The 6,198-nt window shown below is 40.7% G+C and overlaps 1 pseudogene; it reads left to right on the top strand.

Annotated features, from left to right (window-relative positions):
* The first annotated feature begins 4,475 nt into the window (after window positions 1-4,475).
* On the top strand, window positions 4,476-5,060 carry LOC103079177 (40S ribosomal protein S7 pseudogene; annotated as a pseudogene).
* Window positions 5,061-6,198: the final 1,138 nt, after the last annotated feature.

Below are 6,198 nucleotides of genomic sequence, written 5' to 3'. Positions count from 1 at the left end.
GTCCCAGTAACTACTTTCAGTATAATACAATAAGTAGAGATATTAAACATGTATCACCAGGCACTATCTTAAGCGCTTTACGTGAATTAACTCTTTTATTCCTCATTGCAATACTATGAGTTAGGTACTCCTATTTTTCCTATGTTAAGATGGAACACTGAGACACAGAGATAACAAGTAAGTTGCCCAAAGGCTCCTAACTAGTAAATAGCAGAGGCAGGATTTGAACCCGAAGAGTCTAGCTCTAGAATCTGTGCTCTAAATACTATGCCACACTTCCTCTAACCAATAATCTTTCTCATTGACTATTTATGATTCACACTAAACCACAGTATTCACTGTGTCTAGCTATCTCTAATTCAGTCATATCCAACGACTTCCTTTCACAGTTGAAAATAATTTTACAGAGGGTCTCCAGCTTATGATAGTTCACATTAAAATTTTTCAACTTTACGATGGTGTGAAAGTAATATGCATTCAGTACAAACTATAGTTCGCATTTTGAATTTTGATCTTTTCCCAGGCTGGTGACATGCAGTACACTCCTCTCTTGTGATGCTGGGCTGTGGCAGCGAGCCACAGCTCCCAGGCAGCCATGTGATCACCAGGGTGACAACTCACAACCATTCTGTACCCAGACAACCATTCCGTTTTTCAGTTTCAGTACAGTATTCAATAAATTACATGAGTTATTCAACACTTCATTATAAAAGGATTTGTGTTAGATGATTTTGCCCAACTATTGGGTAATATAAGTATTCTGAGCATGTTTAAAGTAGGCTGGGCTAAACTAAGATGTACAGTAGGTGAGATGTATTAAATGCACTTTCAACTTACAATATTTTCACCTTACAATGGGTTTATCAGGACATGGTCCCTTTATAAGTTGAGTAAGATCTGTATAAAGAAATTGTCTTTCTGCCTAGTCTTTGTGGGTCCTGAAAGTATACATGTAGCTGTTTAATGCTTAAAATAAAACACTCTCTCCTCAAGATAATTCTGCCAATTTTGAATGGGTTACATATAGGCCATAAGTATTCATGTGTTGATGACCACAGGCTAAACTTACGAGTTCATTTGATAGTCCCCATTTCTACCACATTGATTAAGATAAAATTGTCTCATATCTGAATAGCTTTCAGTATTTTCTGAACAAAAGTTTCATACTTTCTTCCTCAGCTCCTCCTGGAGAAGCCTCTATGTATCTTGTCATGGGACTAACAGGAAACAGGATAATTGAAGAGAGTTTAATAAAGCATTTATTTACAAAGGAGTAGGTAGTATTCGAAGAAACTCACAAAGGCTGGTGCAGTAACCTAGTGCCAGGAAGAATTAGGATTTATTGCCACCCCTTGGACTGAAGGGCAAGAGAGGGTTACCAGAACACCAAGGGAGAGGCTGTAGTCACATAGGGTTGCCCTTGGAGTTGTGACCTATAGGAGAGGAACAAAACCAATAAATGGCAACCCAGCAAAAAGGAAGCTGGAGGGATAAATACCCCAAACCCATTCTCCTCTCATTACCGTAGCTCCACTGGTGCCTCCTGTTAGCCAGACCCAAGCTGAAACCAGATGGGGAGGGAGCCTTTCATATAGTTCATAAAAGTCAGCCTCCTAGGACAAAAAGCACAGTGAGGAAAGAGGGAAAGCCAATCATGAGAAACAGGAAATATCAAGCACATTCTGGGATAAAAGAGACTCATGTTAACTCTTCCCTATCTGTTCTTTGCAAAGGAAATTTCTCCTTAAAAAAACACTTTCTCATTCATTAGTTACATGTGTTAAAGGGCAAGATGTACACAATTATGGCCTTCTCTGCAATCAGCAGTCACAACAAAGCTATCATGTGCCTTGAGCCTTGTGCCAAGGACAGGAAGCCCTGGAGGTGCAGGCTGCATCAGAGGACAGCTGTGCAGGTGGAGATCCCGGAAGATAAGTAGGATCACAGGAGCACAGCCCGAGGCCACCAAGATGGAGCAACCAAATGAGATTTATGGAGAAACTAAACTCTGTCCCAGGTAAACCTTATTCAGCCAAGGTGAAGATTAAGATTAAGGTTGAAAGATATAGAAAATTAAAGTTTACTAAGCACAAATTCTGTTATGTGTTATTTCATTTGAAGACGTGAACTATGAAACTTCTGGTTAAAAGCTGGCTGTGGTTTGCCTATTTTTATAACATGTCTGATAAAGAAAGTTTGGTGAATACTAATGGTGATAAGGAAATAAATTTACAGCAAGGACTAAATGGACAGGTCTCCCAGCTTCCACATTCCCCCATCACCTCCACCCGCCACACACAAACGAAATCTATTTATTATCCGTACAACAGCACAAGTGATTCCTTTTCCGTATAAGTCAGATCATGTTATTTCTCTGCTTAAAATTCTCTAGTGTTTCCCCGTTTTATTTGCAATATAATCCAGACCTTACCAAGTCAACAAAGCCCTACCAGAATTTTCCAAACCATGCATCATGCTCATTTATGGATCATGAAATAAGGTTCCCCAGAAACCCACAAGTGAGGTCTCTCCTTATTTTCTTCAAATGCAAAAGTCACATACCCAGAGAGAACTTTTCTTTTTTTTTTTTTTTTAATTTTTTTAACATCTTTATTGGGGTATAATTGCTTTACAATGGTGTGTTAGTTTCTGCTTTATAACAGAGTGAATCAGTTATACATATACATATGTTCCCATATCTCTTCCCTCTTTGTCTCCCTCCCTCCCACCCTCCCTATCCCACCCCTCCAGACAGCCACAAAGAACCGAGCCGGTTTCCCTGTGCCATGCGGCTGCTTCCCACTGGCTATCTACCTTACGTTTGTTAGTATATATATGTCCATGTCTCTCTCTCGCCCTAACACACCTCACCCTTCCCCCTCCCCATATCCTCAAGTCTGTTCTCCAGTAGGTCTCTGTCTTTATTCCTGTTTTACCCCTAGGTTCTTCATAACATTTTTTTTTTCTTAAATTCCATATATATGTGTTAGCATACGGTATTTGTCCTTCTCTTTCTGACTTACTTCACTCTGTATGACAGACTCTAGGTCTATCCACCTCATTACAAATAGCTCAATTTCATTTCTTTTTATGGCTGAGTAATATTCCATTGTATATATGTGCCACATCTTCTTTATCCATTCATCCGACGATGGACACTTAGGTTGTTTCCATCTCCGGGCTATTGTAAATAGCAGAGAGAACTTTTCTGACTACCCCGTAGAAAGTAGGCCCATCAACATTTTCACTATCTTTTTTCTTACCCTACTTTATTTTTCTCCAAGGTTTTTATTGTCAAATGAGATATCATGTATTTATTTGTTTGTTTCATCCTTTGCTTTACTGAAATGTAAGCTTCCTGAGAACAGGGACTTTACCATATTCACTACTGTATCCCCATGTCTAGAACAAAGGGGGCTCAAAAATTTGTTGATGATGAATGGATGGATGGGGAGAGGGATGATGTAATAGGATGGCCTTGAGGAAATAATATGCTAAGAGGACTCTGGAGCTAACAGATGACCCAGTTTCCTTCTGGAAAAATTAGCTTGCCTGTCATGTCCCCCTGCTGTACACCCCAAACACACATATATACACACACCTCCCTCACTGCCACCTGCAGGACTCTGTCTACTGTTAGCAACATCAGGAGAGGTAAGGCTTCAGCCACGTGGCAGTGGGGAGAAGAGTGTGGAGTGAGTATTTGTGTGATTATCTGCTTTGCCCTGCCTAGATTGAAGGCTTTAAAGGGATGCCGAGAAGCAGGATTGTCTACAGACCCTAGAATCTGGCTTTGAAGGCTACACCAGCTAAAGTCTTCACTGTGGTCAGCAAGAGCCCCCAGCTAGCTCATATCCTTAGCACCAACCCTCATCTCTTAAATTTTATCAGACTCTCATTTCACCCTGCGTTATCCACAAATCCAACCTTTATTCCAAACATTTTTCCTTCAGAAATCCCATTACTCTGATTAAATATGTGGCAGTTTTAATAATTCAGCAACCAGAAAACAATTAATTTCATAGTATATGCAATATTTTTAAGTCTTAAAAGAGAAAAAAACATGTTTATTTCTTAAAGCAACCATATAGCATTCCTTATTAACAAGACATTACATCAAAATCAGTTGTTTTCAAAATAAATGAATGAGTCCACTCCATTTGCAAGTGTGCTGGCCCTTGTGACCAAGGACCCTCTACCCCCAGCTTTTGCTGCCCCTTCACCACAGATTGGTCTCCTGGGAATCCTGCCTGTCCTTAAAAAGAAGGAGGCAATGACCAACATTCTCCAGATAGCAAGGCTGAGGATTAATACAGAAAGGCAGATGGAGGACTGGCCCAGAGCACACTGATTGGAGGCCCAGCAACTCCACAGAGTTTTGAAGGCACCCTTAGAAAAATCAAGGGCTTCTCTTCCTAAGCCTACTAGTGTCGGCGGCGGCAGCAAATGTTGGCCTCATTGGCAAGGTCCAGGCCATGTGCAGTGCTATCGCGGAGATCGTGAAGCCCAATGACAAGAAGCCTGACGAGTTTGAGTCGGGCATCTCCCAGGCCCTTCTAGAGCTGGAGATGAACTGGGACCTCAAGGCCCAGCTGTGGGAGCTGAACATCACGGCCACCAAGAAAATTGAAGGTGGTGGTGGTCGGAAAGCTATCATAATCTTTGTTCCTGTTCCTCAACTGAAATCTTTCCAGAAAATCCAGGTCTGGCTAGTGCGTGATTTGGAGAAGAAGTTCAGTGGAAAGCAAGTTGTCTTTATCACTCAGAGGAGAATTCTGCCTAAGCCAACTTGAAAAAGCCATACAGAAAATAAGCAAAAGCGTCCCAGGAGCCGCACTCTGACAGCCATGCATGACACCATCCTGGAGGACCTGGTTTTCCCAAGTGAGATTGTGGCCAAGAGAATCCACGTGAAGTAGGATGGCAGCTGACTCATAAAGGTTCAATTGGATAAAGCACAGCAGAACAATGTGGAACACAAGGTTGAAATATTTTCTGGCATCTATAAGAAGCTCACGGGTAAGGATGTTATTTTTGAATTCCCAGAGTTTCAGTCATAAACAAAAATGACTAAATAAAATATTATTCACAATTTTTTAAAAAGCAAGGACTTATTCATTCATTCATTCAACAAATAGTTATTTGCCAAGTATCAGCAGTCTAACACATACCAGTTATAGTTCTAAGCACTAGGGTAAAATGATGAGCAAGATAGACCAGGTGTCTACCTTCATGGAGCTTATGTTCTAGTGGGAGGGAAAGGAAAATAAATAGGAAACCAAAAAGTAGGTAAGCCAATAACCAAATAGAATCCTGTTAGAGAGTGATAACTGGTGCAGGAAGTAACCTGAAGTAAGGAGGGAGAGAGTGAATGAGCACCTGGGCTTGGGTTGGGTGAGGTGGGAGGTGCTTTAGTGGAGGGGACCATGGAAGGCCTCTGAGTAGTGACAGCTCTGGTGAGTGATGACAAGCGGCCACCATGCAAAGTTCTGAAGAAGAAACGTCCTGGCAACAGGAACAGCAAATGCAAAGGCTCTGAAGTCGGAACAATTTTAAGTGTTAGAGAAAAAGACCAAGATAGCTACAGCCTGGTGAGCGAGGCGGGGAGTTGAAGGAAACAAGGTCAGAGGGACAGCAGGCCCCAGATCAAATATACACACATAAATATGTGTGGTTAATGTCGTTGTGAAACAACGTAAATGCCAAAATCATTCTTAAAAGAGAGGCTCTACGATGTAAAAAAATTAATAACTATCAAGGTAAAAATGCCAATGGATACTCATAAAAAAACTGGGAAAGAACAGAAGATTATATAGGAAGTAAGAAGGAAATTGTTCATCCTATATCAGGAAATGTCAGCATATGTGATGTTATTCTTGATTTTGAGGAAGAAAGAAAAGTAACTGATTTCTGAACATTTAAAGATAAGAAAAAATAATGCCAAAATAAATCTCTATTCATCTAGAAAGAGAAAAGACAGAGAGCTCAAAAGAAGCTGACAAAAATAAGACCAAACATCTGTGATCACAGTAAATGACAAGTGGGTCAAAAACCAACAGTAATTACTTAGAGAACGAACTTATGGTTACAAGGGGAGGAAGGATGGGAGGAAGGGATAGTTAGGGCATATGGGATTGACATGCACACAATGCTATATTTAAAATGGATAACCAGCAAGGACCTACTGTAGAGCACAGG

This window comes from Lipotes vexillifer, unplaced genomic scaffold, assembly GCF_000442215.2.
Source record: "Lipotes vexillifer unplaced genomic scaffold, Lipotes_vexillifer_v1.1 scaffold793, whole genome shotgun sequence".
Classification (NCBI taxonomy): Eukaryota; Metazoa; Chordata; class Mammalia; order Artiodactyla; family Lipotidae; genus Lipotes; species Lipotes vexillifer.
This window is presented reverse-complemented; position numbering and strand designations above follow the sequence as displayed.